The following is a 15,953-nucleotide window of genomic DNA, read 5'->3' as shown; positions in this document are numbered from 1 at the left end:
GTTTAATCAGTCAAATGTGTTTTTTATGGGGACAAAACCATAAATAGTAGTCTGACTTTCTATATAGACATAATGATAAAAACCATTCCAAGAAAATTCCCACTTTGTTAAAAAATGTAAAAATGCAAGTCCTGAGGATTAAGTAAAAGCATAAATCTGTAATGCCTATTGAGATATAGAACCATACATTAGACACAGGGATTACATATACATTTGTATATGTACCATATTTCTTTGTAAATAAGACCTAACCAGAGAATAAGGCCTAGCATGGTTTTCCAGGGTGGTCATAATATAAGCCCTACCCCAAAAATAAGCCCCAGTTAAGATCGGCAGCAACATATGACAGACGTGTTGAATTATAAAATAATATTATTGACACCCGTTGGCTGAAGTTATTGCACTCTGCTCACCATTTTCAGACCATTCAGACACCCAACTTCTCTTTGCAGAAAGTCATAAGATTCTTTCCCTGGGAGTCCTCACGATTGTTACTGTAACCCTAATCATCACTCACATGACAATTAAGATCCCTGGCCCATAAACACTGGCAGGTGTACTTTGATCGGTCAAAGTACAGACAATGCACGTAAAGCGCACGCATTTGATAATAAATGGCTGTGGTTATGTCTTCTTAACCGTTGCCATTTTGTGTTGCCACTCCAGTCTTGTAAGTCTTCAATTAACCCCCCCAGACAAAATGAGTGCAAAAAGAAAGAGCTATTCCATCGAGTACAAGAAAAGAATCATGCAGGACTCCGGGGGAAAGAATCTAATGGCTTTCTGCAAAGAGAAGAAGTTAGATCTCCAATTGGTCAGAAAATTGCATGCAGCATATGATACCTTCAGTCAACAGGCTGACGAGGGAAATGCTATGAAGTGCAAGTGTGGATCAGGTCAACAAACATTATTTCCTGAGCTGGAAGACGTCATCTGTGAATGGACTGCTAACAGGAGAGCAAAGGCTTTTGTTGTGCACAGGGCTGATATTCAAACATTTGCCCTTGCAATGGCACTATAGTTAGAAATATCCCCAGAAGAATTCAAAGCATCACAACATTGGCTGGATGGCTTCCTTCAGCGATATGAACTGTCTCTAAGAAGATCAACAACACTGTCCAAGCTGGAAGATACTGAAATTATTAAATGTGCACTTGCGTTCAAGTCCTTTGTTGATGGCATCGACTTTTCTAAATACCAATTCTTCAATATGATTGCAATGGTTGATCCTGCCGTGTTTATGGGCCAAGGATCTCAAACAACAATTGATCAGAGGGGTGCCTCGTCAATCTACATTCCCTCCACTGGTTACGAGAGTGCACGTGTTACCTGTATTTTGGAAATTCGTCTAGATGGAAAGAAAACCCCATCTCTAATCAGTAGTAAGGGCAAGAAAGATAAAATTGAATGTGTTTTAGGCATTTACATTCTTGAAATCGAAAAAGCCTGGTGCACACAAGCAGTTATAAGGAAGTGGGTCGATGTAATGCTGCCACTTGTTTTGCGAGGTGATGAAAGAGGTCTGCTAGTCTGGGATTCAGCCAGCACTCACCATGCTAAATACATGAAGAAATTCCTTGTATGGAGAAGAACAGATCAAATAATGATTCCCACAGGAATGACTGCCTATCTCCAGGCTCTTGCTATTGCAATAAACAAGCCATTAAAGGACCATTTGCATATGGAACTCAATCACTACATTGAAAATAGAATGGAGAGAAATCAGCATGGAAACTTTGTGAAGCCTAGCCTGCAAGAGGTTGTGACTTGGGTGAAAAATTCATGGGATAAAATCACTGACAGCTGTGTTGCCAATGCACTACTAGCAGGCTACTTGGACAAGCAGTGATCATTAAGGAGACCTCTATTGCTAGGCTTGATAGATTGGGGCCAATGGTTCTACAGGAAATGAAATATTGCACTATGAAAGCCAAGGTGTAGATATTCTGAAGTTGAAATGTTTGTTGCACTGTTTATGTAGATTTCTCACACAGCTGTTAACACATTACTTAGAACTGTTGTCCAATAACAGAAACGTACCAAATAAATGTCAATTTGTGTACATGAATAAATGTTGATTTGTGTACATGAATAAATAATGATTTTTGTACATGAATAAATGTAGATCGTTGTATGGGGTAAATAAGGCGTCCCTTGATAATAAGCCCTAATGCGTATTTCGGCAGGGGAAAGAGTATAAGACCGGGTCTTATTTTTGGGGAAATATAGTATATGTATGTAAAAAAAAAAAAAGGAAGAGGACATTTGGGTCATTAAAATCTGAGATTACTGATGATGTTTTGGTTGGAATGCAGAGTTATGTTATGGTATGTTATGTTGTGTTGTGTTATGTTATGTTATGTCATGTCATGTTATTTTATGTTATGTTATGTTATGTTATGTTATGTTATGTTATTTTATGTTAAACAGGGTATTCCAGAATGTTGAACATCATTATGAAATTGTGAGAAAAAGTTAAGAGAAGAAAGTGATGTGTGTTGAAGAAGCAGTATACCCACTACCTCCAAGGGTCAAGAAGGTGGTACAGGTATCAAGAAGTGATGCACTGGCTGAAGAGGAGTTGCTCTGTCCAGCCAATAATGGTAATGGACAAGAAATGGATTTTTCCACCCACACCTTGTTCCCTAGAGATTCTCCTGGTTAATGACATAATATACCAATGACAATGAGGGGAATTTGTCAGTGGTCAGGAACAAATCAATTCATCTTCAAGAATACAGGTGCTCAATGAAGGGTTTATGCAGGTGTTGGAAGTGCAAAAATTGCAAGTAGTACAATTGAGTTCCCCTAAAACTAATGCAGTTACTGCCAGGCAACATTGTTTGGTAATGTCAGAATTTTTAACTATTGCAGTTTGGATATTACACCAACATATGGTGAATTGCTGTCTAAGAAATTCACTTTTGTTCCCTCTAAAAAGATGGTGGTCAATAATATTTTGAAAGAGCTTAAATTGTATTCTGAGAAATTGAATTTCAGTTTGTTTCTGGAAGGGAGTAATGGAACACACCAGGCAGCTCTAGTATTTAGGAGTACTTCCGACCATCTGTTGATTCCATCTGTGGTGTTGCTTGAATTATTTATTTTTATTTATTTTTTTATTTATTTTTTTTTATTTTGCATTTGTTACGGGGAAAGTCCGACTAGATACAGGTCCATTTTCAGTGGATGCCCGGGGAGAATAGCTCCAAATGAACAAAAACAAGTGTAAATACAGTGAAATTATCAGAGTGCGTTATCACAAAACTGAGATTTGTTTAACAATATGTACACACAGGTACATGTTTTTCTCAAATACATACAGCAAAGGTTGGAAGCAAGTAGATGAGAAAGAAATAGTTAGATTTTTTCTGAAAAAGGAAAACCCATATATTAAGGTGGTTATCATACATGGTATAGTGTTAACTTTAAATATTTCCAGTAGGTGGGTGATACACAGAATTTTAAACAGAGAGTCAGAGTTTTATTCTTGCAATGAGGTTATCATTTATGAATTATGTTTGAGTGGGGGTTAGTCAGGGTTTGTACAGGGACAAAGGCACTGCATTTTTAGGTATTTCCTAAGGGATTTTTTGAATTGGGATAAGGAGGGATCAGTGGTGAGTTCAGCAGGAAGTAGGTTCCAGTTTTTACCAGCAGAGTTAGAGAAAAGTGATTCACCAGCTGAATTGTTGGTTTTAACAGTTTGCACTAGCAATTTTTTGGAAGAGCGAAGGGATTTTAGGCTACTCTAGGGGGCAATAATATTTTTTAGTATTGGTATACTGTCTGGTTGGTAGAGGATTTTGTGAACAACTATTAGTTGGTTATATTGCAGTTGATAGGGTAGTTCAAGCCAGTCTAACGATTGAAGGTTAAGGCAGTGATGGGTTCTATAAGCTGATTCTGTGGCAAATCTAGCAATGTTATTGTAGCACCTAGTAAATTTATTGACGTTTGATTTGCTTAGATTTATGAAGATGGGTGAGGCATGAAAAACTGTGTTAGAATGAACAGAGAAGTACTGATGTCAGTTATAGGTAAATGTACCTTAATTTGACAATGTAAGAAAATAACCTGTTGAAAGCTGGAAGAGATTTCTGAGGATAACTCTGTGTTATGAAGCCAGATAAGGGCAGTGTGTGTGTGTGTGTGTGTGTGTGTGTGTGTGTGTGTGTGTGTGTGTGTGTGTGTGTGTGTGTGTGTGTGTGTGTGTGTGTGTGTGTGTGTGTGTGTGCGCGTGTGTGTGTGTGTTTGGGGAAATATTATAGATGTCTTTATGCACATTCAAAAAATGTTGTGTTTTCTTTTTGAAAAATGGTTATGGTTAAATGAGTTAGGCCTTGAAATGGGGTTCACAAATTAGCTTTTTGAATATAGGATGAGAATCCAATTGTATCATCCATTTCTGGGATTCCTAGGATGTACACATCTGTTGATGATCTACCTTTATGGCCAATTGTAGCATCAGGAAGATCCACTACTGCACCAGTGGTTAAACTGGTGGATTTTCACCTTAAAAGTTTCTTTAATGGCAAAAAAAAAGTAGTCTGGTACACTCTATAAGCTATCTCTGCCACTGTCTTTGATCCTGATGTGTTTATGGCTAATACTGATGTTAAAGAATTATTTCTGGTAATATCATATGATACTGGAATTGAGAGTTTATTTCTTTTTTTTTCTAGGCTTTCATATGTTGTACAAACCAAAGTAAAATTAGCATTAAAATTATGTGTGAATGCATGGATCTTGTGTTAACTAACAACTCTGTATATTTTGAGAATTATTATTTTAATATAAAGTCAGGGAGTTGCTGCAATGCAAATTTTTGCCAACATTATACTTTGGTGGTGGGAACGCAACTTTGTATTTGGCTCTAAGTTTTAGAATTATAGTTCACAGAATTTAAGATTTCTCAAAGATATTTTTATTTCATGGACTGGAAAGTCTGATATGTTGAATAACTTTTTTTTTTAAGTTTTGTTAAACAGACTACATTTTTTTAATATTGTTATTCAGCTAGATTAGAACAAGATACATTTTCTGGATGTTTTGTTGTATAAGAATTATGTCGTGTTCCTTTGAATCCTCTGTTCATCATAAGGCAACTTATTTAAAAGTTTGCTTTATGTCAACAGCTCTCACCGTCCTGTGGCAGAAGAAAAACATTATGAAAGTGCAACTGGTAAGACTGTCCAGGTTGGTTTTTGAGGAGCATAGATTGCTGGATTATGACTCCTTAAATGCAATTATTTTAGAGAGAATTTGCCCACAGGCTGTGTTTCATAGCTACAATGAAGGGGTCAAGGATGTTAGTCCAGCAATATATTCATGTTTGATTAGATATCCAGTCACAGGACTGATGAGAATGATTTTTCTAAAACCATGGTATTGGGATACAATAGTACAAACATGAATGTTAAGGATATTTTTCCAAGGAATTGGTCATTCGTCATTCATTTTTGGTACTTGTGGGTCAACTGGTAAACTTGGCAGTCTGACCAAGTTTACTTATAAAAAACACAGAGAAATGTTTATGTTTGAGGTAAAAAAAAATATTACAGAAGATGTTAACAAGGGTATGTACAGATGTGGGTCCTGCAGCCAGTGTAGGTATATTTTAGATCTGACAGGGTATCCATCTATTATTGCCCCCCAGTGGCCATTTTGATTATTGTATCAATGGGGGTGGTATTTCTTCACAATGCTCCTCTTGTTTACATTTTTACATGGGAAAGACTGACCAAATGTTAAGAAAAACAATTTATCAGCATTTATATGCAATAAGAAAGGATAATAGGACTAGAACCTTGTGCAAGCACTCCAAGGATTGTGTACAATGTTTTTTTTTTTTTTTTTTTTTTCAATCTAGAAAAGTTTATATTAGATTTTAGTCTGGAACTGGCATGCCGGTCTTGAAGCCATAGATTTTCATTGTCAGAATGATTTAAATTCCTGTAGCCCCCAAGGCTTAAAGGTCAAGGTTTCAGTAAGTATCATGTTTACCCTTAAAAGGGTAAGTTATGAATATTTTAACATTTTAAAAATTAAAACCTGTATTGTATATGTAGCAATTTTTTGATGTGTAGATAATATAGTGTATTTAATTGAATCTTTAAGTTTTATTCATAATGTAATGAAATGAAATGCTTTTGCATTCTTATAATTAATTTTCCAGCCACATGGTAGCAGTGGATATGTTTATAACGGTGGAAATGTTGAGTGTGTTTAATCTGATGATGTTTTGTTTCCTTTATTTTTGGAACAAAAAGCACATTAACATCTTTGATTGGTGATTTTTTTTGTTGCTTTTTTGGCATCAAAACCCATTACTTCTTCTTCTTAAAAATACCTCTGCTTTATTTTTTGTCAGTTCCTATACACAGTCCTTTCCACTGTGCCTCACAGGCAGGTGTTTGAGGAAAAATGCTTTTTTCCCACCAAACTACATTTATGAGCTGTAATCACTTCATTCAGAAACCCTTTAAAGTTAACAAATAGTTGTGAAAATAATGAAGCAAAAGATATTGTGAATGTCTTAAATGATCACAAACCACTGATTAAATTAGGACTATGGCTATTTAAGATTAGTAAGTAAGGACTGACACATGCAGACTTGTAGAATTTTGATTTTCTGCTAGGCTTTCTAAATGCTGATAAGGAAGACCTTAGTACTGCAGTCTTAGTAGATTTCCAAAAACTATTCATATCAAAAATAATTCCAGCTGTTAAAACAGATGCAAACATATTTTGCACCAACTTTTTTGATATATTAAGATACAAAGTTTGTTTCACTTTCATTTGTAAAGATAAAACGAGTATGCTTTTTAAAATAAATTAATGCATTTTTCCATTAAACACATCTTGTGTTCTTTCTTTAGTGTGGAAAAAAGCCATCACTGTCATTAAGCAAATGTGTTAACAGTGAACTCAGCAAATAACTCAAATGTCACTGACAGATAAGCTATGGGTTTGCTGTATTGTCTCATCCATACTGTTGTCACTATGTAACACCAAAATTGATGCACTGAATTCACTGGTAAAGAAAGTTAAGGTAAAACAGATAACATTGGACTCCACTCCAGTTATCTGAGGCATTGATAAAAATTACCACAAAGTTAGAGACAGTAATTTAAAAAAAATTATGAGACCACACGTTAACTGCAAAACTAAATGAAGACATCCCCTGTTAATACCTGTTGTGGCATTAGCAGTCATGGTCACTGATCATGCTGCATAGTGCAGCTGTTGTGGCATTAGCAGTCATGCTCACTGATCATGCTGCATTGTACAACAGTTGTGGCATTAGCAGTCATGGTCACTGATCATGCTGCATAGTATAACTGTTGTGGCTTTACCAGCCATGGTCACTGATCATGCTGCATAGTACAACTGTTGGGGCATTAACAGTCATGGTCACTGATCATGCTGCATTGTACAACAGTTGTGGCATTAGCAGTCATGGTCACTGATCATGCTACATAGGACAACTGTTCTGGCATTAGCAGTCATGGTCACTGATCATGCTGCATTGTACAAATGTTGTGACATTAGCAGTCATGGTCACTGATCATGCTGCATAGTACAACTGTTGTGGCATTAATAGCCATGGCCACTGATCATGCTACATAGTACAACTGTTGGGGCATTAGCAGTCACGGTCACTGATCATGCTGCATAGTGCAACTGTTGTGGCATTATCAGTCATGGTCACTGATCATGATGCATAGTACAACTGTTGTGGCATTAACAGTCATGGTCACTGATCATGATGCCGGTACATACCCCCTCATTCACAGAAAGCCATATGTATTACTGTTATTATTCTTCCATACTGCACATATCTGCTCATATGATCTAACGTTCTTGAAGCTTCTTTTCTGTTTATTTTTCCATTGCATATTTTATCTTGATAGCCAGTGACATCATACCCAACTGTCACTATACAAGGAATTTAGCTGCTAACAAGGGGGTTATTTGTTGCCATGAAGTTAAGGGAGGAACTGTGGTACTTTAGAATACTGCTGATTGTGAATATGATGAGGTTTTGGAGCAACTTAGGTATCATAGATGCTATTTACAATTGCTATTGGATCCCGCCATTGGTTTATAAAATACATGCAAATTAATTTTTAAATAGTAAGAAACATGTCCCAAAATCTGAACATATATATCAGCAGTTAACTATTTGGGCCCTCAAGCCAATGTTTGATGTCATAGCCAAAATCCACAAATTGAGTGTCTACCTAGCAGACCAATTGTTTCAGGTAAGGACTGACTAACTGAATGTCTGTCTATATTTTTGGAAGACCAACTGAAATGGCTATTAACATTTATTAGACCATGACTTAAGGATATCAGAAAATTCGTACACCTAATGTTGAATATAACAATTTTCAATGCATATGGGCAAATTGTATGTACAATTGTTGTGTATTAGCATGTCATGAGAAGGAACAATTTAAACCATTAACTACTATCATTAACAATTTAAAATATATTCTGAATAATACTATGAATTTCTGCTTTGGCTTTTAAATATTGTATCAGAACATAATGTGCTCTGTTATAAAGACAAATGCTATCTTCAGTTAAAAGGAACGGCTATAAGGGACCAGTGTTGCTCCAATATATGCAGACTTTTTTATATGCTTCTTGGAGACATAGTTTATTTATGGACAATGTAACTGGGTATGTGTACCACATTAATATGTGGTATAGACACCAAGATGACTGCTGGATGGTATGGTATGGTATGGTAACATGGGCACTTTAAAAACGTATTTAGAAATTAAATTCCAACACAACTGGGTTGTGTTTGTACCTAAATATAATTAATTTAGATAGATTTTCTAGATGTTTCTGTGACTAAATTGACAAATGGGGCTGCATGGACAAGTATATACATAAAATTATTTTCTAGAAATTCAGTTTTGAATGCTTCTAGCTCTCAACTCAAACAGATCATTAAAAACATCTCAAACTCACAAAATCACAGCTTGAGGTGATTGTGCAGTAAACTAAAAGATTTTAACTAAGCTAGGAAGATAGAGAATATATTTGAATGTTCATGGTATCAAAAACATATCATTGAACACCCACACTGTCAAGCACTAGCCACAAATAGAAATATTTGCTATTTATTTTTTAGAATACAGCACTAAATTGCTGGATAATAATACCCATCTACCTATTAGGATAATCACCACATATGGTAACAACAAATAATAAATAAATGCTATTGTACTGCTTTTTACACTGGATTGATATCTATAGTTTGGAAACGGAGCTGCTATATATCTCAGTGATATTAACTGTAAAAGTGGCAAAAGTTCCTTGAAGAAATACTGTAAAACATACAAATTCTCATTATACTGGCAAATTATTGACTGAACAAAATCATGAATTATTGGATAAAAAGTAAAGAATGGGGGTAATCAACCACGGGGGTAAGTACAAGCCAGGTTTAAATGAACATTTACATATTTTTTTATTTTATTTTATGGAATTTAGTTATTTTACTGAGAGTAGTATAGTATAATTTAATTAAAGAAATAACATATGTTTGACAACTAAATGGATATATATTATTGCTTACTTTATACATAATTTTATGTTCTTATCTTTAATTTTTAATGATTCTAGTTGATGTTTTACTATAGGTTATGAATTATAATTTAATTCAAGGAAAAATATATCTTTGACAGTTACATCAATCTATCTGACTACTTATTTGCACACACATTGATGTTCTGTTTAATGTATTAAACATATATTACATTTTATACGTTGTATTTTACAAAACATACTTAATATCACCTCCAATATTAATATATGATATACTCATTTATTATTTAATTATACATGTGTGTTTTTGTCATTTCATCAAATATCCATTTTGTATAGCTAGCCAAATGGTGAAATGTTGAGCAGAGTATGACTTGTTTAGTGACAGTGTTACTATTAATATGAATTTGAAGCTAGAGTTGTGGGGGTCAGTGTGAGGACCTGGAAAGGAAATATTATTCCTTATTCAATGTTTTGTACCTTCCACAGTAACTTCTTAATGCCAGTGTTTAAACATGACATTAAAAATGTTAAGAGGACAAGTATATATATCTATTTCTCTCTCTCTCTCTCTGTATATATATATATATATATATATATATATATATATATATATATGGATCTATGTCACTTGACCTAAACCTCATTTGGCTGACACCCAAGTGACCTAAATTTCAATTGACTGACAACTCATTTAACTGACTCCCATTTCACCGACAGCTTACAATGCTGAATTTCAACATACTAAATCTTAAATCATAGACAAGCCCACACAGAACACCAATAACTAACCCTTTCCAGAACTTCAAATCTATTTACTTACCCTCTTAACAAAAACGGGACAATGTACAACCAAACTGGGGGGCACTCCGCCACACCCCCCTAATTATATATACTAACTCCAGGATCGCACTACAATGGTGAAAAGGGCATATACCTTTAACTTGCCTTACAGTACTCTACACACCACCACTACTGCTGGGAATGCAAAAAACATTCACCAAATTAATTTAGATACTTCCCACAAAAATGTAAAGAGACAAACCCACATTTAGAAACACTACAATTATTTTCTACATGACTATCAGAATTCTAACACTCAACACTCTAAGTTACAATAATTCTGTTTATCACAAGCAAGTCACAGGTGAAGGAAAATCCACAAGAAGTCTATATCTTAACTGTCGGTGAAATGGGAGTTAGTCAAATGAGTTATCAGTCAAATGAAATTTAGGTCAATTGGGTGTCGGTCAAATAGGTTTAGGTCAAGTGAAGTAGACCCATAAATAAATTAAAAAAAAAATATATATATATATATATATATATATATATATATATATATATATATGTGTGTGTGTGTGTGTGTGTGTGTGTGTGTGTGTGTGTGTGTGTGTACATACAGATAGATATATGGTAAGCATTCTAAAATGATCAGTGCTGAACATTGATCAATGGAAAATATGCTGAAGCAACTTAATTGATGGTTACAATAAGAAACACAAAAAAAATCTAAAACCAGTGATCACAGATCTAAATAAGCTTACTAAATTTGTAATCACAAAAAAAAGAATCTAAAAAGATTGCTTTTATTTATTAATTATTGACATTTGATTATCGGGAAAGTCCAACTGGGTAGCAGCCAAATAGGCTCAGGGAGAAAAGCTCTAAATAATTACAAAACATTTTAAGAACAATAATTTTACAATCTTCAAAAATAAAAATAAAACATTTGCAGTTTAAATAATTGTAACAAATTAGATATAATAAAAATATCAGTTAAGAATCAATACAATGTATATGACAATCATTTAATATTTAGAAATTTTTGTTTGCAAAGAAATTAAAGTAAGGGAAAACAGGCTTATTGTATATTTACAGAGAATGTCAGGGAAGAGAATTTGACAGAACTAAGGAAATAAGTGAAAAAGGGAGAGTAAAGAGTTATAAGGAACAAAAAGGTTCTTGTTCACATTTTGTTTGGAGTGCTTTGTCCCCACAGCCCTTGAACTTTAACTCCAGGGCCTCATAACTACAGTTTAGGGGCAAAACTAAGTAATGTTACACTCAACCTCCTATAGTTCAACTGTAATATAATTTGACTGCCTTCATCACCAGTGAGATTTTCACTAAACTCAAAACTCAGTATGCGACAAATGCATCTGATGACCAAACTAATGGAACCCAAGTTTTACACACAAACACATAGATAGATATACACACACTCTCAGATCAATAAAACAATCAAAAAAATAATCAAAGTAATATGTCACTGGCAGCATAACACACAAAGGCACTAATAAATAAACCTACACAAAATCTGCAACAAAGACTAAACAAAAAAAGAAAACCCTAATAATGTTTTTTTTTTTCAGGGGTGTAAGCCCCCTTCCATTCCATGTGGGGGAATGACCTCCCACACCTTTGCTACTTTATATATACCAACTCTGAGATTGCACAGCAGTGAGGAAATGGAATATCCCTCTTACCTGATGTAGTGCAATCTTTTACTAAAACAAAATATTATATTTGTACTTCTTCCCACATACACCTACTATATATACAAACCTGTTCCTCATACATGAGTGCAAATCTAAGATCATTCACATCATGGCATTTACTTACTAGTGACATTGCCAAAAATACCTGTAATAAAAGAACTAAATAAATACCTGCAATATTTCCACTACCTGTAACACCGTTTAAACACATAATGCACCATAATAACACTTACCTCTAGTGACTTATCCCCAGAAAACACAAAACCAATGTGAGACCACCATGCACTTGAACAAATATGCAAACAAATGTGCAGTTGCTCTGCCTACATACTCACCACCAAATAAAAGTCAACCTGCATATACTGAATATGTGCAAATGGTTTAAAATCTTAGTCAGTATCAGCAGAAAAGATCATATACTATACTGGACACGAGTACTTTATCTGCAGCCTAACTTAAGGTACTATTTATAATAACCACAGTGTCATCACTTATATGATATCCTTACGGATTCTGCAAATGATAACGGGGACAAATTAGTGTAGGCAAAGAATAGTAGTGAGATTTCAATTAACGCAATAATAATCAGAGGGTCCAGTGTTTATTAGTTTAGTAGATTCAGACAAGTGATCCATATCTGTAAAGCTTCACAGTCCTTACACTTTGTATAATGGCCACATCATTTAATATAAAGAAACTTACATCAGTGCAATGCAAGCTTAAAATCAGATGAAATAGATAGCGAACTTCATTAAGTCCTTCATCTTGTAGGCTTTATATTGTTATAATTTCCACTCTTTTATTTAATTACCTCATGAAAACTAATTGACCAATTAACAAAAAGGAAATTGCAGATTAACAATAACCATATAATTTTTTGTAGGTTGTTCTGTATTTTTATGCATTTTTAAATTGATTCAGTTCTGTTCCCACGTTTTATGTCATAGCATGCTGCATATACAGCTAAAGATCTGCAGTTAGTATGCTATTTATCATAACAATGCATAGTGATTACATACTGTGACCATTCAGTACAACTGGTAATATGCAGTATATGACGATTTAATTTTCACATATATATCAACCACAAAGATCAAAACATTCAACTCTATCTAAACTACATAACAGAATAAACTAAATAAAAAGAACTGTCTCCTATATTTATTTATTTTGTTTATTGCTTTGAAGATTGGGGTTGTCTGATTGGTCTGTGGTAGTGCAGAATAAGGCAAGAAACTATTTATTAAAGCACTTTTTGTCCTCCATAATTGAGGGACTTCTTCAGATAAAATTCAATTGATAAAATCAGCTTATATAATGGTCTGATAAAGTCATGTGTTTACAAAAACCAATTGGATCTTATATCCTAAAACACTTCCCTTGTTGTTTCTTTAAGACATCTTGATAACACATTTCAATGGGAAACAATTCCAGCAAATCCAGTATCTACTTGATACCTTCCACCTAACTCATTCTTACAACAATAAAATGAATAAAATTGTTTAAATAGCTAATACTATATAAATATATACCTTTATATGTATATGCAGCCTAATACTTCTAAACATCTAAGACTAAATATACATAAATATATATAAGAAAGTATATATATATATATATATATATATATATATATATATATATATATATATATATCAAAAGTAAATATAAACATGTAAAACACATGCATATGCATGTGTATGTATGAATATGTATTTCTTTACTGCAATTTTAATAAAAAAAAAAGTTTATTAATACAGGAGTACAAAAACTCGTACCCAAAATAGGACAATAAACGGCAAAAAAATGTTCCTATCTCATCAGGCTTTTTAGTTTGAAATTACGAAATATAGAATAAACTTCATTCAAGCCTGGAAATTGGCAAGCACTAGTATGAAGTTGCCAACAAAGCTCTAGTCTCTCTAATAAGAGTGATTCACGGCCCCCTCGATTATCTGGTAAAATGCAATTAATGGCTCTGAACTTAAAACTATGGTCCGGTTGGGCTCTAATATGCCTGGATAGGGCATTCTCTTGTTTAGAGCTACTAATGTGGTAAAAATGATCATAAACCCACTCTCTCAGCATTCTATCAGTTTTTTCAATATAGAAGGCTAGGCATTGTTGACACTGTGCTACATATACCACTGACTTAGATTGGGAATTAAGTTTAAATTGGGTGTGATATTTTTGCCCTCTGATCTGGAAAAACTGATAGAAGGCTGAGATAGCAGGTTTATGAACCCTCTTAAAAAACACTAGTTACATTCTGCCTCACCTAGTATATGCCTATAACAAAGCCTTTCTGGTCTCCCCCCGCATTAAATTCCTTAGCAAAATGTGGGGCTAATACATTAATAAATATTTTTCAAAATTCTGCTGACTACTCATCATTGCCCAGAGATTTCTCCACATTCATCTTATCTATCATAAATAGCACTTCTACAGAAATCCCTATCCAGATCCTCAATTTCCTTTACCTTTCCTTTACTATACCTCTACCATGTCCCTCCAAATGCATTCTGGTCTGTATTTCCTTAGCCACTTGTGATTTGTGCCTTCCTAGCTTCATATAATGTCTGTTAGTACTTTCTGAAAATTTTCTTCATCTCTTCAAAATCATTGAAAAGCACCCAGTGTCCCATATACTGCAAGATTTGCTTGCTCTTTCTGCCATTCAGTGAGCTTTGCCAACATGCCATTTCCCAAAAGTCTTCTCCTTACACCATTAACAATACTGACTACTCATACAAGTTTGTTCTACAAAGTTGTTTCCAGTTCTGCAATCTTAACTTTTAATTCCCATGTCCATTCTTGAACTTTAAGACTCTCCGCCCCTACATTCCATTCCCTTTCATCATATATACTTTGTCAGGTCCTCAGATTTTCCTCTCAGCATTTTAACTTTTGAACTTCCCCTCTTTCTCAATAACCTTCTATACCCATAAAGTTGCTCTTGAATGCATAATTTGTAACATTCCACTATAAACTTAATTGGATAGTGGGATTCCTATCCAGATTGCTCTGTGTTATGTTATCAGCTACCCTAATTAAATCCCTCTTTCTTTCTTGTTTCATCTGCCCACAACCAGGACTTATATTTCAATCTGCTCCTGTATAACCCATCCAAGGGAAGCTTCAACATGACACCAATATATACATGATTTGGATAGCATTGTTCTAGTATAAAGGCTTTATCTAAGTTTAACATCTCACCCTTACTCATTAAAAATCTGCCCTACTTGCTGGCTTGCTTGTCGTCTTTCCTTGAAAAGTAAATGCTTTATCTCATGAGTCTGTCTCCAAATATCTAGCCACCCTTCTTGTTGCATTCAGTGAGAGACTACTTTTGAAGCATTAACACTGCATGCCCTACATGCAAGTTTTCTGCCCCCCTTGCAATCCACATTCATATTAACCTCCCATCACTTCCTTATCACATGACCCTGATATACTTTGCCATTGCTTAATAAAATTAAAAATAAATTCAGGGAAGTCAGTATTCAGGTCATATAGTTTGCCAAACGTTCAGTCTTGCCCTTCTATATTTAGCCCTTTGATTATCCACCTACCCTCTCAGCCCAGTTTCATTACTTTAATACCCCTAAAGTCTTCTGTGCCATCAGAACTGCACCTCTTTTTTCTATTCTTTAGCTGCACTATACTCTTATCACCTCTCAAACACTTCCATTTTCAATGCCTCCTTTCTCTTGGGTTTGCTTTCTTGTAACATAACTATGTCAGCATGCATATGCCTTAGTTTGCTCCATATCTTCGATCTCCGAATTGGATAACACCCCCAACTCACATTCCATGAGATCACTTTTTCCCATTGCCACCAATTCCATACTTAAGGTCGTCCAGCCCATCTTCATCCAAGGCTATGTC

The sequence above is a fragment of the Protopterus annectens genome, chromosome 10.part0, assembly GCF_019279795.1.
Source record: "Protopterus annectens isolate FY-2018-M chromosome 10.part0, PAN1.0, whole genome shotgun sequence".
Taxonomy (NCBI): Eukaryota; Metazoa; Chordata; order Ceratodontiformes; family Protopteridae; genus Protopterus; species Protopterus annectens.
The sequence above is the reverse complement of the archived record's forward strand: the minus strand, read 5'-3'. Positions refer to the sequence as shown.